General features: G+C 36.8%; 1 long non-coding RNA gene across 1 annotated transcript in view; it reads left to right on the top strand.

Annotated features, from left to right (window-relative positions):
- Nucleotides 1–26,942, top strand: part of LOC143643329 (uncharacterized) — a 121,732-nt gene that overhangs the window by 41,508 nt on the left and 53,282 nt on the right. Inside the window, exon 2 of the long non-coding RNA XR_013156223.1 lies at nt 9,102–9,177. This is a non-coding gene — a long non-coding RNA (uncharacterized LOC143643329). The remainder of the gene's footprint in view (nt 1–9,101; nt 9,178–26,942) is intronic.

The raw sequence follows: 26,942 nt of genomic DNA, 5'->3' as shown, positions 1-26,942 counted from the left end.
CCATTATATTGATGATATCATATTGATTAGACCTAGTGAACAAGAAGTAGCAACTATTCTAGACTTACTGGTAAGGTATTTGCATGTCAGAGGATGGGAGATAAATCCAACAAAAATACAGGGGACTTCCACCTCAGTGAAATTCCTAGGTGTCCAGTGGTATGGGGCATGTCAAAATATCCCTTCTAAGGTAAAGGATAAGTTGCTGCATCTGGCCCCTCTTACAACCAAAAAAGAGGCACAATGCCTAGTTGGTCTCTTTGGATATTGGTGACAACATATTCCTCATTTGGGTATGCTACTCCGGCCCATTTATCACATAACCAGGAAAGCTGCTAATTTTGAGTGGGGACCTGAACAATAGGAGGCTCTGCGACAGGTCCAGGCTGCTATACAAGCTGCTCTGCCACTTGGACCATATGACCCAGCAGATCCATTAGTGCTGGAAGTGTCAGTGGCAAATAGAGATGCTATTTGGAGCCTTTGGTAGGCCTCTATAGGAGAATCACAACACAGACCCTTAGGATTTTGGAGCAAAGCCTTACAATCTGCTGTAGATAACTACTCTCCTTTTGAGAGACAGCTTTTGGACTGGCCTGCTACTGGCCCTTAGTAGAGACCAAATGCTTAAACTTGGGCCACCAAGTTGCCATGAAACCTGAGTTGCTTATCATGAGCTGGGTGTTGTCTGACACACCAAGCCATAAAGTTGGGTGTGTGCAGCAGCACTCCATCATAAAATGGAAATGGTATATATGGATACAGCCAGTGTGTGTGGGTCCTAAAGGCACAAGTAAATTACATGAGGAAGTGGCCCAAATGCCCATGGTCTCTACTCCTGCCACATTACCTTTTCTTTCCAAGACCAGAGTTATGGCCTCTTGGGGAGTTCCTTACAGTGAATTGACTGAGGAAGAGAAAATTCAGGCCTGGTTTACAGATGGTTCAGCATGATATACAGGTACCACCTGAAAGCAGATAGCTGCAGCACTACAGCCCCTTTCTGGGATGTCCCTGAAGGGCAGTGGTGAGGGGAAGTCCTCCCACTGGGCAGAACTTCGAGTAGTGCATCTGCTTGTTCATTTTGCTTGGAAGGAGAGCTGGTCAGAGGTGCATTTGTATACTGACTCATGGGCTGTTACTAATGGTTTGGCTGGATGGTCAGGAACTTGGAAAGAATAGTTGAAAATTGGTGGCAAAGAAGTCTGGGGAAGAGTTGTGTGGATAGACCTTTCTGAGTGGACTAAAAACATGAAGATATTTGTGTCTCATGTGAATGCACACCAGAGGGTGACTTCAGCAGAAGAAGGTTTTAATAATCCGTTGGATAAGATGACCCGTTCTGTGGATACTAGTAAGCCTTTTTCCCCAGCAACACCTGTCATTTATGAGCTCATGAACAAAGTGGTCATGGTGGAAGGGATGTAGGTTATGCATGGGCTCACAACATGCATTTCCGCTCACCAAGGCTGACCTGGCTACAGCCACTTCTGAGTGCCCAATCTGCCAGCAGCAGAGACCCACATTCAGCCCCCGATATGGCACCATTCCCCAAGGTGACCAGCCAGCTACATGGTGGCAGGTTGATTACATTGGACCACTCCCTTCATGGAAGGGGCAGCGATTTGTTCTAACTGGAATAGACACATACTCTGGATATGGGTTCGCTTTCCCTGCACGCAATGCTTCTGCCAAAACTACTATCCGTGGGCTTACAGAATGCCTTATCCATCGTCATGGTATTCCACATAGCATTGCTTCGGATCAAGGAACACACTTCACAGCAAATGAAGTGCGGGAATGGGCACATGCTCATGGAATTCTCTGGTCTTACCATGTTCCCCATCATCCAGAAGCAGCTGGATTGATAGAACGGTGGAATGGCCTTTTGAAAACTCAATTACGGTGCCAACTAGGTGGCAAAAACTTGAAAGGCTGGGGTAATGTTCTCCAGGAAGCTGTGTATGCTCTGAATCAGCGTCCGCTGTATGGTGCTGTTTCTCCCATAGCCAGGATCCATGGGTCCAGGAACCAAGGGGTGGAAATGGGTGTGGTGCCACTCACTATTACTCCTAGTGATCCACTAGGAAAATTTTTGCTTCCTGTCCCTGCTACCCTGAGTTCTGCTGGTCTACAGGTTTTAGTTCCAAAACGGGGTGTGCTTTCTCCAGGAGAAACAACAGTGATACCACTGAACTGGAAGTTAAGATTGCCACCTGGCCACTTTGGGCTACTTATGCCTCTGGATCAACACACCAAGAAGGGGATTGCATTATTGTCTGGGGTAATTGACCCTGACTATCAGAAGGAAGTAGGACTGCAACTACATAATGGAGGTAAAGAAGAGTTTTCTTGGAATATAGGAGATCCCCTGGGGCGTCTATTAGTACTACCATGCCCTGTGATTAAAATCAATGGAAAACTGCAACAACACAATCCAGGCAGGACCACTAATGGCTCTGAGACTTCAGGAATGAAGGTTTGTGTCACCCCACCAGGCAAAGAACCACGGCCAGCTGAAGTGCTTGCTGAGGGGAAAGGGAACATGGAATGGGTAGTGGAAGAAGGTAGTGATAAATATGAACTTCGACCACGTGATCAGTTACAGAAACGAGGACTGTAATGCTGTTTTGTTTGTGTTATACTATTTAATTGTAAGATATCAAGTTTAAGAATGAATGTTGCCCAAGGATTTGCATGCTATTCTGGAGAGATTTAATGTGTTTCCAGTTATATGCAGGACAGTTGAGTATTGTCAGGTAAAAGAAAAAATGTGTGCTTATTTGTTTTCATTTGGAAATTAAGTATGGTCTAAGGTGATATATATATATATCACCTTAGACCATATATATATAATGTACCAAGTTGACAAGGGGTGGACTGTCATGGTTAGGGACAGGTGTCAACTTGGCCAAGTTGTGGTACCTGTTCATCTGATTGGGCAAGCGCTGGCCTGTCTGTTGCAATGAGGACATTTCATAGGATTAGGTCATGATCACGTCAACTACATCCACAGCTGATTCCATTTGTAATCAGCCAAAGGGGAGTGTCTTCTGCAATTAGTGATGCTAAATCCAATCATGGGAAGCCTTTTAAGGAGGACTCAGAGGAGACAGGTTGCATTCCTGCTTTGGCTGGTGAGCCTCTCCTCTGGAGTTCATCCAGGCCATCCATTGGAGTCATCGGCTTCACAGCCTGCCCTGTGGATTTTGGACTCTGCGTTTCTACGGTCACGTGAGACACTTTCATAAATTTTATATTTGCCTGTGTTCCCTGTTGATTCTGTTTCTCTAGAGAACCCTAACTAATACACCTTTTAAGGAGGATTCAGAAAAGACAGATTCTCTTCCTGCTTCGGCCAGTGAGCCTCTCCTTTGGAGTTCATCCAGACCCTCCATCAAAACTGGCAGCTTCACAGCTGACCCTACAGGTTTTGGACTCTACGTTCTGACGATTACATGAGACACTTTAATAAATTTTACATTCACGAATATTTCCTGCTGATTCTGTTTCTCTAGAGAACCCTAACTAATACATTAATGTTGCATGCATTTTGATTCTTAAATATTTTGCTTATGACTAATTTCTTTTTCATTTCATCCTTCATTAAGATTTTCAGCCACCATATGGCCTTCCTTATTCCTTGTCTTCAAAGAATCCTCTGATATTTCTAACACCTCTTTTCCCTCCGTCAATTATTCAGACATCTATTAAAACTCTGTCTGGGGATAGAGAACTATAGACCATGAGGGAAATAGCTGAGTAGAAAGACAGTGACAATACATTGAGATGAGGGTTTGGTAGAGGTAACCACAGGGGACTGGAGAAGCAAAGAAAAGGGGTCTCCCTTCTTTGTTCTCTGTTCCACATAAAAGCTCACATGTTCTGTGTGCTAGTCCTTTGGAGTCCTGTTCCTAACTAGGTGAGTGGATGAGCATAACACACACACATACATACACCAGCTCATCTAGTTTGATAGAGACTACCAATTGCTATCTTTTCAGGAGCTAAACTTCCTAGAGACAGTGCCCGAACCTGAAGGAATGATACTAGTGATGGGTGTTTAGCCTGCCCAGTCTAGCAGAGGGATTGTTTTGGGCCATATCGTGCCAGTTTGCTATGTTGACAGATGGCCTAGAGGAATCTTGCATGGGCAACTCAAGCATGGTTCTCTTTAAGGGAACTATCTGACCAGCATTGACAAGATTCAAGTTTATAGGAGGAATGGCTATGCATTCAGGGAGAGAAATCTCTTCATATTTGTGAATATGAAATGCTATTCATGTTTGTGATGTATACTCTTGGGGTGGTGATGTTGGAACAATATCATAAGCAGTATCAATGCAAAGTTCAGTTTTGCTGTGATCTGCTAAGATGGCTTACAGTATCTCTACCTTTTAATTCTGATTTGTCAGAGTTATAGGCTACAGTAAATTTGTCCAACTGTGAGGAATCTTCTCAAGGAAAATAAATGAGGGGTTGGCGGAGAGAGTGGGGGTGGTTGAAAGGGGGCGACTAATCCTAGAATAGGTTAAAAAAGCAAAACTCCCAAAGTAGAAATATTAAAAATAGAGAAGCCTTCAGGACCAGATGGTCAGAATTATGAACAAGCCTAGGGACAAAATTAAATAAACCCTCAGGGAAATATTTTGTCATCTTTTTGGAAGCCTGGATGGGCACCCAGAACTGCTGAAAGCTTCCTGTGCCCCCTCTTCCATTTGAAAGCTAAAGTAGTGAGAGTTAGTTAAAATCTGACCTACTTCCAGGAAAACTTTTTGGTCAGAAATAAAGGGTAACACACACACACACACACACACACACCAAAAATGATATAGAAGCAGTGGGGTGCAGAGATAAAAAAGACTGGATTTGCCAACCAGGAACCTGGACAACTGTCCTAACTTTCATCATCATCATCATCATCATAACTTATCCATTGCTTATCTAATGATGAGTACTCTTCTAAGTGGATTACATACATTGCCTTATCTAATACTTTACAAAATGCCAATGTATGAAGCTACTGTCCCCATCTTACCCATGTGGAGACACCTAAGAGAGGTTAAGTCCCTTTTATGTTATTCCATAGCTCAGCTATTTGGGAATAGAGCCAAGACTTGATCCTGGGTTATATCTTATCTCAAAGAATATGCTTTTATCCATGTGCTATACTGACTTATACACTTGAATGACCTTGGAAAATTACTTTCTCCCTCAGCCTCAGTTTTCTTTTTCACTGTTGAGTGATCCAGCTAAAATTGTCCCATCTGTTAATAAGGGAGTACATAATTATTGATTTAATGTTCATTTCTCTCCTAGATTATAAACACCACAAAAACAGGGCTTTCTCTTAGAATTACCATATTCCCAGCATCTGGCACAGGATCTGACAAGTGAATGATACTCAATAAATATTTTATGAATGAATAAATGAACCAGAACAAATCTCTTTTCTTTAATCTGTAAATCCCATGACCCAACAACAGACAAGTCACATGAGCCCTTCATACCACTTTTCTCAGCTTTTATTTTTTACGTTTTTTTTTTTTTTTTGCATGGGCTGGCACTGGAAATTGAACCCAGGTCTCTGGCATGGCAGGTGAGACCTCTGCCTGCTGAGCCACCATGGCCTGCCCTTTCCTTAGCTATTTAAAGGACTTTCCAAGGGGGATGAAAACTTGCTTGTTTGGGTTCTCTGTCATTCTTCTCTTGAAGTCAGTGCTGAGTTCTAGCAGTGATTTCTGTTTCAGAAACAGCACCCAACTTTGTCATGGTTTAAAATCTCTATAAAATAAGAAGCAATAGCAAAGTCAATAATAAAAATGTAAAACCATCCTCTCGCTGCCCAGCTTTATGCTAACTATTATGGGTTAGAAGTAATACTAATTTCCACTGACTTAGGATGGAGACTTAGAATTTAGAGAACAAGCAGATACAGTCAGGATAGATTTTAAAAATACTCTGTAGGAAGTGCTCAAAACAGCATGGTACTGGCATAAAGATAGATATACTAACCAATGGAATTGACTAGAGGGTTCAAATATAGACCCTCTCACACATGGAGAATGGATCTTTGATAAGGCAGTCAAGCCAGCTCACCTGGGACAGAGCAGTCTCTTCATAAATGATGCTTGGAGAACTGCATATCCATATACAGAAGAATAAAAGAGGATCCATATCACTCACCTTATGCAAAAATTAATTCCAGATGGATCAGAGACTTAAACATTAGAGCTAAGACCATAACATTTTTAGAAGAAAATGTAGGGAAATATCCTATAAAACTTGTAATAGGAGGTGGTTTCTGAGATCTTAAACCCAAAGCACAAACATTGAAGAAAGAAATAGATAAATAGGAGCTCCTCAAAATTAAACACTTTTGTGCATCCAAGAATTGTGTCAAGAAAGTAAAATGACAGTCTACACAATGGGGGACAATATTTGGAAACTACATATCAGGTAAGGTCTATTATCCAGAATATATAAAGAGATTCTTCAACTCAACAACAACAAAAAACAAACAACCCAATTAAAAAATGGGCAAAAGACATGAACAGACAGACACTTCTCAGAAGAGGAAATACAAATGGCTAAAAGGCACATGAAAAGATGCTCAACTTCACTGGCTATTATGCAAATACAAATCAAAACCAAATGAGATATCATCTCACACCCACCAGAATGGCCATTATCAAAAAAAAACAGAAAATGACAAGTGCTAGAAAGGATGTGGAAAAAGAGGCAAACTTATCCACAGTTGGTGGAAATGTAAAATGGTACAACCACTGTGAAAGGCAGTTTAGTGGTTCCTCAGGAAGCTAAGAATAGAATTGCCATATGATCCAGCAACACTATTGCTAGGTATCTATTCAGAGGACATGAGGGCAAGGACATAAATGGACATTTGCACACCAATGTTTATAGCAGCATTATTTAAAATTGTCAAGAGATGGATATAGCCCAAATATCCATCAACAGATGAGTGACTAAACAAGCTGTGGTATATATATACACGATGGAATATTATGCAGCTGGAACACAGAATAAAGTCATAAAGTATGTAACAACATGGATGGAGCTTGAGGACATTACGCTGAGTGAAATTAGCCAGTAACAAAAGGACAAATAGTGTCTTGTCTCACTGATATGAATTAACATTAATGAGGGAACTTGGAGAATTTCAGTTAAGAACACAGGTTATTAGGAGACAGAAAATAGGGTAGAGATTGGGTAATTGGTGCTGAAGGGATACAGATTGTACAACAGGACTGATTGTAAAAATTCAGAAACAGCACCATGCTACCTGACTTTAGCACAATAATGTAAGTACACTGAATGAAGCTGAATGTGAAGATGATAGAGGGAGAAAGTCTGGGGCACATATGAAGCCAGAAAGAAAGATAGCCAATAAAGACTGAGATGGTATAATCTAAGAATGCCTAGAAGGTACAATGATAGTGACTAAACGTACAAATTAAAAAGTGTTTTTACATGAGGAAGAACAAAGGAATGTCAATATTGCAGAGTGTTGAAAATTCATATTTTAAAACTTCTACTTCTGTGTGAGACTTAAGCAAGAAAGGTTTATTTGGTACAAAATTTATATTTTGACTAGTGCATTTCCTAATTTAGCTTATATGGACACTTTAATTGAACACTATACATATGTGGAACCTTGAATAGGGCATGAGATTTTGTTGGTTTTTCCAGGTTAGTGTGTTGCCCCAATAAATCCCAGAGTGATTTGAACAGTGAATAAAGAAGTATTTGCAAAGTCCCCTTGGGGGAATGGGGAGGAAGGGGGAAAAAATCAACTTCCCTGTTTGGAGAAGTCCTGATATTATTGCAAGCAGTGGGGACAACCAAATCAATAGGTCGAGCCCTCAATCTTGGGGCTTGACCCTATTAAACTTATCCCTGCAAAGAATAGGCTAAGCCTACTTAAAATTAGGCTTAGGAGTCACCCCCAGAGAACCTTTTTGTTGCTCAGATGTTGCCTCTGTCTCAGCCTATATGGCTAGCAAACTCACTCCCCTCCCTCCTCTGCATGGGACGTGATTCCCAAGGGTATAAACCTCCCTGGCAACGTGGGACAGAAATCCTGAGATGAGACAAGACCCAACATCAAGGGATTGAGAAAAACATCTTCATCAAAAGGGGGAAGAGAGAAATGAGACAAAATTAAGTGTCAGTGGCTGAGAGGTTTCAAACAAAGTCAAGCAATTATCCTGGAGGTTATTCTTCAACATTATATAGATTATCCCCTTTTTAGTTGATAGTGTATTAGGGTGTCTAGAAGGAAGTAACTGAAACTTTAGAGCTGTGTTCCAGTAGCCATGTTTCTTGATGATGATTGTATAATGATATAGCTTTTGCAATATGACTGAGTGATTGGGAAAACCTTGTGTCTGATACTTTTTTAATTTATAGTAGGGACAGATGAGTAAAAAATATGGATAAGAAACAAATACTAGGTGGAACAAAGGTTAAAATAAATTGAGTAGATTGAAATACGAGCGGTCACTGAGAGGAAGGAGTAGGAGGTATGGTATGTATGAGTTATTTCTTTTTTCTTTCTTTTGCTGGAGAGGTGCAAATGTTCAAAAAAAGTGGTCATGGTGATAAATGCACAGCTATGTATGATATTGTGAGCCATTGATTGTAACCATGCCAAGAATATTTGTATGTCAAGAATGTTTGCGTGTTTGTTTGTTGTTTACAATTAAAAAATACTCTGTAGGAGAAAGTGCCATGTTATATGATACTGAAGCTAAAAACTATGGTGGGCCTGAGAATGAGATGCCAGTGTTAGAAGAAATCATAGGGGGAGATGGAGTACAGAGGGGAAGAGCTTGATTAAGTAAGGAAGGAGAAGGAGGAAAGGCCTTGAAAACTTTCCTTCTCCTCCTGGAGAGTAGAAGGTTGTACATCATCAATTCCTTCTGGGCCCCAGGCATAGTAATAATGACATCACCTTAACATTTATTATACTTCCAATGTACAATTATTATAAGTTCTTTTTCATGTGTTATATATTGTATAACTCTAAAAGCAACCCAATGAGGTCAATACTGATTATTCTTACTACTTCTATTTTTCAGATAAGAAAATTGAGGCACAGAGAGGTTATCACCTTTCCCAAAGGAACCAACATTCAAACCTGAGAAATTGCATCAGGTAGGACTGTTCATGGGAGAAGAAACTTCTCCATGTTTGCTGTCATGAAAGGAACTCCTCCTACTGTGTTGAGGTGGGGCTTGGGATGTGGACACAAATGGAGACTTTCATGTCCTCCATAAAATTTGGCTACTTCGAAGCCTGGATTCATAGTGAAGATTTCCTCACTTTCAGAATGGCCCTGCTTTGGGAGAGGTAATACATGATTTTCCTTTCACAACCAGGCTTCCGTGACTTTTCATGCCCTTCTGACCTTGGGGCCCAAAAGTGTATATCCTGTCTCAAGAATTATAAGGGAATTTAAAAAAAAAACCAAATTGAGTCCTAATAGGTAGATGATAATTGGAAAACCACAAACCTAAATTAGAATGACTAAGTTGGAATGTGGCTTAGGTAAGTACATCTACCATGAGTTCCCAGAGCCTTAGAAGGAGCCAGTCTGGGGCTGGGAAGCCAGTCTTGTAATTACAAGCCAGTCTTATAATTCCTTGAGTTACAAGAAATAAGGCTCATAGTGTTACCACCCATTTCATCCCCCATAGGCTGGGAAGTATATTTCATGCAAGATTCAGAAAGCTGGAAAAGGTATTGTGGAAAGTCCTGTGCTTCTGGTAAGAGGTCAGCATCATTAGACATAGGTTAGTACCTTCTTACAGGGAAGGGACTAAACACACCATTTACAGGGGCCCCCAGTGGAAAAGTAGTCTGAAAGGGAATGAAGGTAAGTAAGGCAAAGGATAGAGTGGCTCAATCTGTAATCTAGCTTTGTATTACTTCCTGTAAGTGTCTGGAGAGTGGCTATCCCTGGACTTGTCTCAGTAGTAACCTTGCTAATGGCTCTTTCCCATAACTATATTGTGAAGCTATTACAGTCTGTTTTTCAAATGGATTTTGTATTAGTGTACATTAAGATACTAGAAATCTTTTAATGTGTGTGTCTTGTGCCCTTAATTTTGTAAACTTCTGGATGGTAGTTCTCATGGTTGACTTTTATATTTATTGTGGAATGAGTGATCTCAGAGTGATCTCCAGAGTCTCTTCCAGGGCTTATATTGTTGCTTACATCAGACTTTCAGAGGGTCATGAGGGCTGGAAGTAGAGAAACCTGGGGAATGAGTTCTGGCCTGGCAGTCACTAATGCAGGAGAGTATCATCCTTAGGTCATTAATATTCTGGATGAATGATGGGAAGTTGATGTCTGTTGCATAAAATTCTTGTGGATTTTGCTGGTTAAGAACTCTCAGGACAATTTGGGGGACATTTTATAAAATTAATTTCTTTTTCATCATGATTTTATCTTCAATGCAGAAAAGCCCAACTCTGAAACAGTAGTTAACATAAACATTTCCACTTGTCAATGTACGAATTTAAAATCCTTTGGTTAGTATTTCCCAGCAAAGATCAAGATCTACAGTCACTTTCTTCATGAGCACACAAAACATCTTCCTATTATCCTATTACTGTAAGGAATTGCTTCCTGAAGACAAAGGTGAGGCTCATGATGGCAAGAGTGATGTAGTTTAGCTTTCAACTTATTTACATTTCTTAGATGCCAAGTTCTCAAGTCTGATGCTCATGTCCTTGTGTCAGACTGTCTTTATTTCTGCCAAAAGTGTAATAAAAGAAATATATTTATTCTCCAAAGTTTATATTCATAGTGTTTGCTTTTTTGCCGATATGCTATATATTCTCGTATCTGTGATTTCTGAGCGTCCTTCTCCATAACTCTTTATTCACTTAATAAAATGTTATTTTGTCTCATGATCATCATCTGTGTTCAGAATTTCTGTGGAAACAGAAGGCATCTTGGGGGAAATGTCATGGAATTTCGTTGGTAAAATTTTATTCCCTGTATTGGTCAGTAATATTTAATGTTATGGATGACCTACTGTCTTTTTAAACCATTATTCTCTTGAAGTACATCTAGGTAGTTGAAGTTTGGAGCTGTTATGAATAAAGCTGCTATGAATATTTCTGTACAGATTTTGGGTGAAACATAAGTTTTCATTTCTCTTGGATAAATATCTAAGAATGCAATTGCTGGGTTACATGGTACTTGCATGTTTAATTATAGGAGAGTACGAAATTGTTTCCAGAGAGGCTATACCATTTTACATTCCCATCAGCAATGTTAGAATGATTTAATTTTTCTGCATCTTTGCCAGCATTTTGTGTTATCACTATTATTTTTAACAATTTTACCTATTCTGTAGATGTGTCGTGTTACTTCACTGTGATTTTCCTGATGACTAATGATGTTGGACATTTTTTATGTGCTTAGTTGCCACATGTTTATTCTCTATGGTGAAATGTCTGTCTGTTTCTGTCTTTTGCTAATTGACCTTTAAAGTATCCTCTTTGGCAAACTATCTGTTCAACAATTTTTTCCCATTTTTAAAATTGGGTTTTCTGTATTTGTTTCTTTTTCTTTTTGATTTATACACATCCTTTATATATTCTGGATTTAAAGCCTTTTTTGGGTTAAATGTATTATATATCTTTCATTCCATCTTTCACTCTGTTAGTGGTGTTTTGTGATGAATGGGAAATCCTAATTTTTTTTCTATTTTTTAAAAATTTTTATTGATAAAACCAATCAACATACAATATGAACATTTTTCATCACATAGTTGTATATTCATCATCATGATAATTTCTTAGAACATTTGCATCAATTCAGAAAAAGAAATAAAAAGAAAACAAAAAAATTCACACATACCATACCCCTTACACCTCCCTTTCATTGATCACTAGCATTTCAATCTACTAAATTTATTTTAACATTCATTCCCCCTATTATTTATTTATTTTTAATCCAAATGTTTTACTCTTCTGCCCATAAGGTAGATAAAAGAAGCATCAGACACAAGGTTTTCACAATCATACAGTCACATTGTGAAAGCTATATCATTATACAATCATGTTCAAGAAACATGGCTACTGGAACACAGCTCTGCATTTTCAGGCAGTTTCCTCCAGCCTCTCCATTACATCTTGACTAACAAAGTGCTATCTATTTAATGCGTAAGAATAACCTCCAGGATAACGTCTTGACTCTGTTTGGAATCTCTCAACCATTGACACTTTATTTTGTCTCATTTCACTTTTCCCCCTTTTGATTGAGAAGGTTTTCTCAATCCCTTGATGCTGAGTCCCAGCTCATTCTAGGATTTCTGCCCCACATTGCCAGGAAGGTCCACACCTCTGGGAGTCATGACCCATGTAGAGAGGGGGAGGGCAGTGAGTTTGCTTGTCGTGTTGGCTGAGAGAGAGAGACCACATCTGAGCAACAAAAGAGGTTCTCTTGGGGGAGAATCTTAGGCCAAATTTTAAATAGGCTTAGCTTATCCTTTGCAGGGTTAAGTTTCATATGAACAAACCCCAAGATTGGGGACTCAGCCTATTGCTTTGGTTGTCCCCACTGCTTGTGGAATATCAAGAATTCTTCACTTGAGGAAGTTGAATGGAAATCCTAATTTTAACAAAGTCCAATTTATCAAGCTTTTCTTTTATGATGATCACTTTTTTATTCTTTTTTAAAGAAATTTCTGCCTCCTTCAGGATCATGAAGATGTTTTCATATATTTTTTTCTAAAATTATTATTGTCCCTTTTTCTGTATTCCTGAAGATTGTGTATATAAGTTTGATGCTACTTCTTTCTTAAATAGTTAGAATTCACCAGAGAAGCCATCCAAGTTTGAAGTTTTCCTTATGGGTAGAGTTTAAATAAAAGGTCAAATTTCTTTAATAGTTATCAGATTACTAAGAATTTCCATTTCTTGTTTTTTTATTTAAATTGTGAAATTTAATTGATGTAAAGTTGTTCATAATATTCTTTTATCTTTTTTATATCTGAAAAATCTAAAGGTATACCTTCTTTTCATTTCTGGTATTGGTAATTTGTATTTCTCTGGTTTCCTTTATCAGAATTGGTAGGAGTTGATTGATTTTATTTATCTTATGAGAAAACATTTGGCTCTGTTGTCTTCCTTAGTTGTATCTTTGTTTTCTAGCTCAATACTTTTTTTTTTTCACATGGGCAGGCTCCAGGAATCGAGGGTCTCTGGCATGGCATGTGAAAATTCTGCCACTGTAGCTCATTACTTTTTTAAACTTTATTTCCTTCCTTCTACGTTTCATAGATTTGATTTAGCTATTCTTTTTTAGATTAATGAGATGAGAGTTAAATGCTTGATTTTCTACCTTCCTTTTATAATATAGAAATATAAAGGTAATGATTTTCCTCAAAGCAATGCTTTACCTGTGTTCCATAATTATCTTATCTTCATTATCATTCATTTCAAAATGATTTCTAATTTATGTTTTCACATCTTCCTTGATCATAATTTATTCTTAAGTATATTATTTAATTCCCAAGCAACTGGATTTTGTCCAGTTAGCTTTTTGTTATTGATTCTAATTTAATTATATTGTGTTCAGAAAGCATATTCTGAATGATTTCAGTCAAAACCCTAATGAACTGAATGTTTTGAAAGAATGTGGCAAAGCAATACTCTTTTTAAAATTAAAACAGCTAAAATTTAAAATATGTATGCTTTATAAATTCATAGAGATGCAATAAAGCTATATAATAAGATAAATGAGGGAACGATAAGGAATTCAGGATGTTGTTTATTTTTCATAGGGGGAGACAAGAGTATGTTAGGAAAGGATGGGGCATGTGTGGCAACAGAAGCAGACTGTTTTAACATTTCTAGCTTTCAATTTGAATTGTGGGTTCATGGACTCTTACTATATCTTTCATTTAACCAAACTGTGAGTTTTTTCAACAGTTGAAAGAATTATTTCAAACATGCAGGAAAGGGCTGAAAATATTATAAAATAACACTCCTCTACCGGAAAGGATTAAATTAGGTTAACATTTTGCTTTTTCTGTTTTAGATCTTTTTCTACATCCCTTATAAAGAAATGTTAGATACAACTAAATTCTTTTAACCTATTATTTTCTTCTCCCTACTATACGTCCAAAAATGGTGTCTCATTCCTATGCAAATTTGTATGTTTTCACTATATTTTCATTTATGCATAAACTTTTTTGCATGCTTAAAAATCTTTTTAAATAGTATTATGTCTTTAATCTTATTGAAGAGATATAGTTTATTTTAACCGCTGGGTAATAATCCATAAAATAAATAAATTACTGTTATCCATTCCTTAACTTTTTTATCATTATGAATAGTGAACATTCTTTTCACAGGTCTTTTTGGTTATAAATATATCTCTCTGGGGGTACACCTAATAGTGTAATTTTGTTACATATTGCAATATTGCTCTTCAAAATGAATTTAATAAATTATATGACCACCAGCAATGCAATATTAGTAAAATTTCCTTACGTCACTGCCAACACTTGGGGCTATCAGTCTTTTAATTTTTTTTGCAAATCTGTTGACTATAATGATTCGTGTTTTTCTTTTAAGTTTGCATTTCTCTGAAGTTCAGATAAATAGAACATCTGTTCAAATGTTTATTGATTAAATTTTTTCTGCAGTTGCATGTGTATATCCTCTACCTTATTTAATGAGTCAATTTATCTTTTTCATTGATTTGTAGGGGTACATAAATATATACAAATGTTTAAATTATAAATATATTCTGTGTACTAATCTTTTATAAGTTTTATGTATTTAAATATAGTCTTCTAGGCTACATCTTATTTTCACACTTTATGATGTCTTTTGTCAATAAAAAATTTTAGCTTTAGTATAGGCAAATTTACCACTTTATATTTTGTCCTTTTCGTGTCCTTTTAAATAAATCTCCCACACCTTTATGTCATGACTAGTTTTTCTTCTAAAATTTTTTTTAAATCTCAAGTTTTGTTTTTCATATATAGCTCTTAAACTTGGATTTATTTTTATATGTCATGTGAGATAGAAATCTTCTCCTTTTCCTTACTGATGAATGTCTGGTCACCATTTATACATATAGTCATCATTTCCTCACTGATTTGTAACATTATCTCTGTAAGATGCCACATTTTCATATATGTCTACTTTTAGATTTTCTTAATTGATTTCAGTGGTCTAGTTATTTATCCATGTAAACAAAATCCTATGAAAATTAATATAGCTTTAGATTTATTTATAGTAACATAAAAAGCCCTGTCTTTCTCTGCTTCTTCAAATTTGTCTTGATTATTCTTGGCCCTTTACTTTTCCAAAGAAATTTAGGATCAACCTGTCAAGAATTTTCTTAGAAATGAGATTACTTTGAGTATGATTACCTCCTTAATAATACAGACTCTTCTTATCCACAAGTATGATATGCCTTTTCATTTATTTAGGTTGATTTTAATGTCTTTTAATATTTGATAATTTTACCCAAAAAGCTTTTAAACAGCTCTTGTTAAATTATTTCTAGTTACCACATTGCTTTTGTTTCTATCATAAATAGAAATTAATACTTTCAATTAAAAACAAACCAGTAATTGTTATTATTTACAGAAATGCTGTTGATTTTGTTTCTTAATCTGTTATCATCAACCTTCTTGAGCGCTTTAATTTTTTCCAATAATTGTCTGTAGAATCTCTTAGCTTTCTTATGATGACAATAATATTATTTGGGAAGAATGACAACTTTTTAAATATTTTTTATTGTGAAATATAACACATATACAAAAAAAAAGCAATAATTTTCAAAGCACATTTTAACAAGTAGTTACAGGACAGATTTCAAAACTTGGTACCATTCCACATTTTCGGGTTTTTCCTTCTAGCTGCTCAAAAACACAGGAAGCTAAAAGAAATATCATTATAGTGATTCAATGGTCATACTCATTTGTTAAATCCTGTCTTCTCTTTTATAACTCCTCCTTCTACTTTGATCTTACTCCCAAACTTTAGGGGTCTTTGGGCTATTCTTTCTAACTTTTTCATATGGAAAAGAGGTGTCAACAATATAGAATAGGGGGATAGAATTGCTTGATATTTCTTGAGAGGCTGGCCCTTCTGGGTCTCAGGACTTATCTGGACCAGGGACCCTCTGTAGGCTATAAGTTTCAGGAGAGAAAACCTAGTACATGAAACCATTGTAGAATCTTAGCCACAGCCCTAGGTTTTCTTCAGGGCCAATAGGACAACCCGAACATATGGACCCCAGAACAGGAATGAGGCCTTGTAATTCTGTATAGTATAATGTAATACCCAATGATATCCCAGACTATGGTGGGCTGATAATTAAAAAGTATTGGTAGACCAGGGAAACCCCTGATACTATCTCAGATATTAGGAACTCCCAAGTTAATAGACCTCAGTTGATCTTGAGGCTTGCTCTTACGAAACTTATTTCTGAAATGGAGAAGCTAAGCCTACCTATAGTTATGCCTAAGTGTTACTTCCAGAAAACCTCTTTTGTTGTTCAGATGTGGCCTCTCTCTCTCTCCAAGCCTAACTGCAAGAAAAATCATTACCCTCTCCCCTACATGGGACATGACATCCAGAGATGAAAGTTTCCCTGGCTACAGGGGACATGACTCCCAGGAATGAGCCAGGCGCTTGCACCATGGTATCTTCACCTTCCTGACCAAAAGGGGGAAAAGAAATGTAACAAGGTAGGGTATCAGTGGCTAAGAGAATTCAAATATAGTTGAGAGGCCATTCTGGAGGATACTCTTATGCAAGCTTCAGCTAGATATTACTTATTACCATGGTTTGCCAACTCCCAACCAAAACTATTCCTGTTAACCCTAGAGAAAACCTAGGGCTCTATCTGAAATTCTACAAAAGTTTCATACACTAAGATTACTTTCCAGAAACCTACAACCTCCAGGTGATTCCTAAGCCAGATAAGTCCTGAAACCCAGAGGGGCCAGCCTCTCCAGGCACATCAACTAGTTCCAGCCCCCTATCCTATATTATTGACACCTTTTCCCAACATGGAAAAGATAGATGGGTGTAACCCAAATAACCCTAAAGATTAGGAGAAGGAAGACTTATAACAGATGATTTCGGATTTAACAAATGAATATGACCGCTGAATCATTATATTGATATTTCTTTTAGTCTCCAGTATCTTGGAGCCGCTAGAAGATAAAACCTGAAATTGTGGAGCTGTAACCCATACCAAACTCTGAAATCTGTTTTATAACACTTGTTATAATGTACTTTGAAATTTGTTGCCTTTTTTGTATATATGTTACATTTCACAATAAAAAATGCTTTTAAAAAAAAGTAGTGGTAGTATCCCTTGAGGAACTGGAGAAAAAATGTGGAAATATTAAATTCTACCCTCTGGTAAATCCCTAATAGTCTCTCAAATATCAGGAGTTCCCAAGAAAATGGACCAAGCCCTTGATTTAGAGACTTGCCCTTACGAAACTTATTTCTGTAGTGGAGAAGCTAAGCCAACTGTTCTAGTTTGCTAGCTGCTGGAGTGCAATATACCAGAATCAGAATGGCTTTTAAAAAGGGAAATTTAATAAGTTGCTAGTTTACAGTTCTAAGGCCGAGAAAATGTCCCAATTAAAACAAGTCTATAAAAATGTCCAGTCAAATGCATCCATCCAGGGAAAGATACCTTGGTAAGGAAGACCAATAAAGTTCAGGGTTTCTCCCTCAAGTGAAGGCACATGGCGAACAGTCAGGGCTTCTCTCTCAGCTGGAAGGACACATGGCGAACACGGCGTCATCTGCTAACTTTCTCTCCTGGCTTCCACTTTCATGAAGCTTCCCAGGAGGCATTTTCCTTCTTCACCTCCAAAGGTCACTGGCTGGTGGACTCTCTGCTTCGTGGTGCTGCAGCATTCTCTGCTCTCTCTGAATCTCCTATTCTCCAAAACATTTCCTCTTTTATAGGACTACAATAAACCAGTCAAGACCCACCCAAATAGCTAGAGACATGTCATCACCTAATCCAGCTTAACAACCACTCTTGACTAAATCACGTCATCCAAGGACATGATCTGATTACAGTTTCAAGCATACAATATTGAATAGGGATTATTCTACCTTTATGAAATGGGATTTTGATTAAAACATGGCTTTTCTAGGGGGCATACATCCTTTTAAACCAGCACACCTATAATTTGCTTCCAGGAATCTTTAGTTGCTCAGATGTGGCCTCTCTCTCTCTCTAAGCCTCACTGTACAAGAAAAGTCATTACCCTCCCCCTCTATGTGGAACATGACGTTCAGGGATGAAAGTCTCCCTGACAATGCGGGACATGACTCTCAGGGTTGAGCCTGAACCTGGCACCATGGGATTAACAAGACTTCTGGACTGAAAGGGAGAAAAGAGAGGTAACAAAATAAGGTATCATCGGCTAAGAGAGTCAGGTGGAGTCGAAAGACTATTTTGGAGGCAGCTCTTGTGCAACCTTCAGCTAGATATTGGTAATTGTCATGGTTTGCCATATCCCAATTAATGCCATTCCCATTGGCCCTGAAGAACACCTAGAACTTTGGCTGAGACTCTTCAAGGGTTTCATCTGCTTGGTTTGCTCTCCTGAAACCTGTAACCTCCAGAGGGTTTCTGAGCCAGACAAGTCCTCTAGAGCTTCACCTACTGTGTAAGTTCAATGGTAGAGAGGTTTATTGTGTCTAAAACCTTAATTTTCTGTAACACATAATAAATCAACCCGTCAGGATAGCTCATTTAAATGAGCCAAACACCTGAAGCCCAGAAAGAAAGCTTTTTTTCTGACTCATACTTTTTATTCCACAGATAAGGAGGTATTTTATAGTGCTTGCCTTGCCTTTCAGCATAGTGTTGAATAGAATGGGTGATATTGAGTATGCTCTTCACCGTAAAGGGGTTGCTCCTGATGTTTTCCCATTGATTGTGAAATGTTATTTAGGTTATTGATAGATATTTATCATCAAGAAAAGGAAAAGATAATCTAATCATGACTGGTTGAGTTGGTTTTCTAAATCACAAGTGGATATTAAATGCTTTTTTCTGCATCTGTTAATATGATGATAAATTTTTATTTGCTTATATGGTGAATCATAATAGTTAAGATTTTAAATATTAAACTATATTTATATTCCTAGAATAAATTCTGTTTTAAGTTTTTTTAGTGCTTTGCTAGAATTTACTTTTTAATATTTTACTTAAACAGTTTTTTGCATCTGTGTTCATAAGAGGACCTTTTTTTCCCCTTTCCACAAAAGAAAAAAGTAGAAATAATAAAGTGACTTCTGGGATATTTAGGCCTTTTATTTTCTTCTAGACTCAATTTTTCTGTTTTCTTTTTTTTTTAGAAAATTGTCAGTTTTCTTCTAGGTTTCAGTTTTATTGTAGGAAAATAATAAAAATTCTGGCGCTTGAAAGCTCTACTGTATTTTTAGTTTTGTTCCATTTAAAATTTTTTATTGTTTATGTAAGCACTCGTGCTCAAGTGCATGCTCTCTCTCTCCTTTGTCCCTCCTCTCTCACTTATCATCATTCTTGCCAGAAGTTTACTCTGTTAAAGAACCAACTTTGTAAAAGAGTATTTTATTTACCTCTATATTGTTTCTATTTATTATTTCACCAATGCCTACTTTAATGTTAATTATTTCATTCCTTCTAATTTGTATTTCCTGTGTTCTTTTAACTCTTGAGTTGGATATGCACCTTATCAATATTCAGGTTTTCTTCTTTCCTGTTATGCACATTTGAAAATATGAATTTCTTTCTATGCATTGTTTTAATCACATTTCTTAAGTATTTACATATTTTGTTTTCATTTCCAAATATTTCCTCATTCCCAATAAGATATTTTCTTTAACTAATGAATTATTCCAAAAATTATTTAGTGAGTAATAAAAGTGTAAGGTTTTTTGTTTTTGAAAGGATAGTCTTTCTTTGTTGCTGAATCTCAAATTGATTATATTATAGTAAAAAAAAATATGGCCTATATAATGCTAGTTCTTTGGTGTTTATTGCAACCTGCTTTGTGGTCCCATGTACTCAATTTTCAAAAATGTTCCATGTGTGCTTAGAACAAGTTTTGTTCTGTAATTGTTGAGTGGTCTATATATGTCAATTGTATCAAGAGGTATATCAAAGTTTTAATGATGCAAGAAAAATTTCCAATATCTATGTGGATTAGTCTATTTCATTTCTTAATTCTCTTCATTTTTGCTTTATGCATTTTGAGTATATTATTAGATGATGTTCAGAATTAATGTATTTTCTTGACAAATAGTTCTTATCATTTTGAAATGATCCTTCTTAGTTGTTTTTTTTTTTTCTTATTGCATGGGCAGGCACCAGGAATCGAATCAAGGTCTCTGGCATGGCAAGCAAGAACTCTGCCTCTTCTTAGTTTTAAAACTGCTTTTCGTCTTAAATTCTGTTTTGTCTGATATTAAGAAAGCTTCACCAGATTTCTACTGATTTGTATATTCCCATCTTGGCTTTCAAGTTTTCTGGGTCATATTTTAGGTGTGTCTCTTGCAGAAAACATGCATCTGGATTTTTCTTAGCCCAACTTGGGAATTTCTGGTTTTTAACTGATTAATTTAGTTATTTTATATTTATTGTGATATTAACTTTTATTTATTCCATATTTTGGGGGGGATTCTTAGTAAGTTTGCTTTTACTTTGCTCCTTTGTACTCCTATTTGCCTTATATTAGATTTATCAAGTGTTCTTTCTTACATTTTTGCACACTATTGGTGAAAAGATACATGTTTAACTCAAATTATTTTAATGGCTTTTTCTAATATTTTGAATTGATCTAACAAAGTATACAGTTAATAATAGGAATATTCCTTGCTCTGAAGAAATAAAGGGATTTTGAGCATTTTATTTCTGATAACTTTGTTCTAACGTGATTTTTGTTCAATATTTTGCATCCATTCTGTTTTTTTCTAATAAACTTTTATTTTAGAAGAGTTTTAGACTTCCAGAAAATTGCAAAGATAGTACAGAGAACTCCCATATTGCCCCCACCTAGCACCTTTATTATTAACAATTTATGTCGGTATACATGGTGTATTTGTCTCAATTAGTGAACCAATACCAACACATTGTTAACTAAAATGCATTCTTTATTCATGTTTTCTTAGTGTTTACCTAATGACCTTTTTCTGTTCCAGAATACCACATTAAATTTAGTTGTCCTGTCTTCTTAGGCACCTCTTGGCAGTGACAGTTTCTCACACGTCCCTTGTTTTTGATGACCTTGACAGTTTTGAGAAATACTGGTCAAATGTTTTATAAAATGTCCATAATTTAGGATTTGTCTGATTTTTTTCATGATTAAACTGTGATTATATGTTTGGGGGTGGAAGAACACAGAGGTAAATTTCCATTCTCATCACATATCAAGGGTTTGTTCTGTCAAAATGACATCACTGCTGCTGACCTTGATCACCTATCCAAGGTAGTGTTTGTCACCCTTGTCCATTGTAAGGTTACTCCCTTCTCCCAGCTTTCCACACTGTACTTCCCACATTTAAGAAATAGGAACTTTTGCTCCACTCCTTGAGGATAGAGTATCTATATAAATAACTTGGAATTGTTCTGCACAGAAGACTTGTCTCTTTTCTCCTCATTTAAAAATCTATTCAATCATTTATTTATGTCAGTATGGACTACTGGATATTATTTTATAACACGAGTTAGAATTCAAAGCTTTTAAAATTTTGTTCCTCAGCTCTTTCTAGCTTTAACTATTAGGAACTCTTTCCATTGGCTTCTGTGTCCCTTTGATATAACACCCTGTTGTGTTTTTTGTTTGTTTGTTTTAGTACTTCCTCAATTTCTGATACTACCAGATGCTACAAACTCACTTTACATATTTCCTGCCTCAGTCTTAGAATCACATATATCTGCAAGGAGCCCTGGTTCCTTTTATTGGCAAGTGGAATTAGAAACCAAGATCTGGGTACTAATTATACTCATTGTTACAGGTGTGTCATTTCTTCTAGGCTTTCTAAGCTGCTAGAAAAAGAAATATTTGTGTATACTAACCAGCAATATCTATCAATGTTTTTGTATGTATGCATCTGTGTTTATATTAAGCTAAACATGTTTGTACTGATGTCTCTAACTTAACCCATTACCACATGGATAATTTTCCCTTTCTCGCCTTTCTTGTCTGTAACCTCCTACTCCAACAGTGAGAAACCTGACTCCCACCGTTTGCCATCTACTTACTTAATTGTTCAGTACCACTATACATTACAGTGGCTTCACAGCTGTTAACATATCCTCCCATGGGAAACTATCGACTAGGGTATAGTGCTCATATACAGTTCATTTTTCCTTTATTCTTACAGACTTCACTCATTTCCAAGATAATTTATATCAGAATCTTTCACCACCTCTTAACCTCATTTATCAAGGTTGTTTCAAAATTTTGTTATAGAATTTGATTCTTTTGTCACATTTTACATTCCATCTTGGGATCCTCTTACATCTTAAATATTTTTTAAAAATTTCATACCTTAAAGTTTGACTCTTTCTGCTGTAAAGTTCTATGGGTTTTGGCAAAAGCAATTAGTCATAATCACCATGGCAGAATCATACAGGATAGTTTCATTGCCATATAATCCCCTGTACTTCGCTTAATTATCTCACTACCAACTCCTGGAAATCACTGATCCGTTTATTGTCTCTATACTTCTACTTTTTCCAGAATGTGATAAAATTGAAATCATATAATATAAAGCCTTTTCAGACAGGGCTGTGATCATGGGGGCTATGTGCTAGATGGAGGTGACAATATGGATGTTGAATTGGTGGGGATTGCCTTCAAACTGGATGGAAATGCTGTTAAGTTGAAAGGAGAAATCAAGATAAATCAATGTTATCAGAGATCAAAAAATAGTTATATCAACAACATACATGGAGATGTTCATTGTAGTATTATTTATAATAGCAAAAATCTGAAAATAAAGAAATCCTCAATAGGAATGATTGAATAAATGGAGTGTGTGTATGTGTATGTGTGTAGTCTATTATGCCCCTATTTAAAATGTGTAATCTCTAAGCCAATAGAACTGGATGAGTTTACTTAATGTTTAGAGATAAAAGCTAGTGTGTTGAATTTGAACCAATTTTATTTTATTAAACTTCTTAAAATTGTATAATATAACATATATACAAACCAAAGAAAAAAAAGCAATAATTTTCAAAGCACTCTTCAACAAGTAGTTATGAACAGATCCCAGAGTTTGTCATGGGCTGCCATTCCACAATCTTAGGTTTTTCCTTCTAGCTGCTCTAGTAACACTGGCAGCTAGAAGGAATATATTTATATTATCATCTCAATCGACTTTTTTTTTTTTTTTACTTTTTGTGGAAAAATAACATATTTTTAAAAAGCAATAAATTTCAAAGCACATTGCAACAATTAGTTAATGAACAGATTTCAGAGTTTGGTATGGGTTACAATTCCACAATTTTAGATTTTTACTTCTAGCCACTCTAAGATACTGGAGACTGAAAGAAATATCAATATAATGATTCAGTAATCAAATTCATTTGTTAAACCCTACCTTCTCTGTATAACTCCACCATCAACTTTGATCTTTCTCCCACTCTTTAGGAGTATTTGGGCTATGCCCATTCTAACTTTTTCATGTTGGATAATATGGGGTAGGGGGATGGAACTAGCTGATGTTCTAGAGAGGCTGGCCTCTCTGCAGTTCAGGACTTATCTGTTCCTGGGACCCACCTGGAGGTTGAGGTTTCTGGAAAGTTACCCTAGTGTGTGGAACTTTTGTAGCATCTTATATGTCATCCTAGGTGTTCTTTAGGATTGCTGGAATGGTTTTTGGTTAGGGGTTGGCATGTTATGGTAAGTAGCAATGTTTAACTGAAGCATGTGTAAGAGTGACCTCCAGAGTAACCTCTCTCCTTTATTTGAACTCTCTTAGCCACTGATATTTTACTTATTCCACTTCTTTTCCCCCTGTTGGTCAAGAAGGCATTGTTGATCCCACTGTGCCAGGGCCAGGCTCATCTCTAGGAGTCATCTCCCATGCTACCAGGGAGACTTTCACCCCTGGATGTCATGTCCCATGTAGGGGGTGGAGGGCAATTATTTCACTTGCAGAGTTGGGCTTAGAAAGGGAGAGAGGCCACATCTAGCAACAAAAGAGGCCCTTCGGAAGTAACTCTTAGGCATACCTATAGGTAGGCTAAGCTTCTCACTACATACTTAAGCTTCACAAGAGCAAGCCTCAATATCAATGGCTTGACCTATTGATTTAGGTATCCCTAATGTTTGATGCAGTATCAAACTTTCCCTGGTGGTGAAGTTTAATAGTTCCATATTTTTCCCCCATCCCTCAAGGGACTTTGCCAATACTTTTTGATTATCTGTTTAACATAATAAACAGGGATGTAACCAGACATTACATTAAACTATCATAGGATTAAAGGCCCTCATTCTTATTCTGGGTTCTGTGTTTGCATTGTTTAAATGATCTATCCAGACAGGTAGAATTAGATTTTATGCTACAGAAAATTTAGTTTCTGGACAAAATAAAACTTTCTTCCTTTGGTCTCAAAGAATATATGAGGTTCTAAAATATAGACAATGTCTTCCTTAGCTCTGTATTCTGAATTACCTCAATCTTGACCTGATCAGCCTCATCCTTATCTCTGAATACCAGGTTATACGTATATAAAACAGCCTCTCAAAATCCAGACATAATAATTGCCCCTCTGGACTAAATGTGACTGCTATAAGAGTTTGTAGTCTAGGCCCCTGTTTCTTATAAGTATTTTCTAAATGAAACCACAATAATTGCTCTTTTGTTTCTGGCTTATTTTGCCTCACCAAATGTCCCACGGGAGAATTTGAACAAAGTTTAATTAAAAAAAAAGATAAGATATAAAAATGGAAAAAAAATCTATTCATCATGGTAGATTAATTGCTCTAAAAAACAGTCCCAAAATAACAATGTCTTAGCCTAACGAAAGTATTTTTGTTGCTCTAGTCCCTGTCCAACATGAGTAATCTGACATATGGGAAAAGAGAATAAGGTTCACATGTGGAAGTTTTGTTTGTTTGTTTGTTTTTATGAGTCAGGCCCATAGAAATATACATTACTTTCACTTTCATTTTTTCAGGGAGGCCCAACTGCAATGGAAGCTCAAAAATGAAATCCACGTATATTCACAGGAGGAAGAGGGGAGCTAAGATATTTATAGGAGTTAGCAGTCTCTTCTGTAGAGATTTGTCATTGATAATATAGTTTGAGAGAAAGGAGAAATAAAATACTTGTAATGAAGTATTTTAGAGACTGAAATTAGGCTGAGATATTGGGTAGAGAGATGATAAGACATGATGGATTTAAGTTTTGGGCCAGCCTGGGTTGTTGATGAGATAACTTGTTGGAGAGACCCAGTAGGCAATGGAAAATACAAATGGGTCATGGAAGAGAGGCAGAAACTGTAGTACAGTATTGACTCATTTGCCTGAGTTAAAACGCATGCAAACATAAGAGGATACTGAGGAATAAGTATAGAGGATCCACTGACTTCTTTAAAATGGAGTGGGCTAAGGAAGCCAAGAAGGAAGGGAAAAATAGAAAAGCAGGAGGAGAACTAGATATTCCAGTGCCATGGATGCCGTGATTTTTTTTTAACATTTTTTATTGTTAAATGTAGCATATATACAAAGAAACGAAAGAAGAAGCAATGATTTTCAAAGTACACTTCAACAAGTAGTTACTGAAAAGATTTCAGAGTTTGTTATGTGTTACCATTCCATTATTTCAGATTTTTTCCTCTAGCTGCTCCAAAATAGGGGCAGCTAGAAGAAATATTTTTTTTTCTTTTTTTGTGAAAATAACATGTATGCAAGAAAGCAATAAATTTCAAAACACTTACAACAATTAATTGTAGAACAGATTTCAGAGTTTGGTATGGATTACAATTCCATAATTTTAGTTTTTTGCTTCTAGCAGCTCTAACATACTGGAGAATAAAAGAAATATCAATATAATAATTCAGCAATGATACTCCTTTGTTAAACTCTATCTTCTCTGTATAACTCCACTATCAACTTTGATTCTTCCCCACTCTTTAGGGATGTTTGGGCTATGCCTATTCTAACTTTTTAATGTTGGAAGGGGCTGTCGATAATATGGGATAGGGGGATAGAACTAGTTGATGTTCTGGAGAGGCTGGCCCCTCTGGACTTCAGGATTTATCTGGTCCAGGGACCCATCTGGATGTTGTAGGTTTCTGGAAAGTTACCCTAGTGCATGGAACCTTTGTAGCATCATATATATCATCCTAGTGTTCTTTAGGATTGCTGTAATGGTTTTGTTCGGGGTTTGGCAAGTTATGGTAGGTACTAATGACTAACTGAAACCTGTGTAAGAGTGACCTCCAGAGTAACCTCTCTACTCTATGTGAACTTCTTCAGCCACTGATACCTTATTTTTTATATTTCTTTTCCCCCTTTTGGTTAGGATGGCACTGTTGAACCCACTGAACCCACTATGCCAGGGCCAGACTCATCCCTGGGGGTCATTTCCCATGCCATCAGGTAGATTTTCACCCCTGTATATCATGTCCCATGTAGTAGGGAGGGCAATGATCTCATTTGCATAGTTGGGCTTAGAGAGGGAGAGAGAGGCCACATCTGAGCAACAAAAGAGGTCCTCCAGAAGTAACTCTTAAGCATACCTATAGGTAGGCTAAGCTTCTCTGCTACATACATAAGCTTCACAAGAGCAAGACTCAAGATCAAGGGCTTGGCCTATTGATTGGGTTGTCCTTAATGTTGGGCACAGTACCAGGGGTTTCCATGATGGTAAAGTTTAATAGTTCCATATTTTTTCTCCCATCG

This window comes from Tamandua tetradactyla, chromosome 8, assembly GCF_023851605.1.
Source record: "Tamandua tetradactyla isolate mTamTet1 chromosome 8, mTamTet1.pri, whole genome shotgun sequence".
NCBI lineage: Eukaryota > Metazoa > Chordata > Mammalia > Pilosa > Myrmecophagidae > Tamandua > Tamandua tetradactyla.
This window is presented reverse-complemented; position numbering and strand designations above follow the sequence as displayed.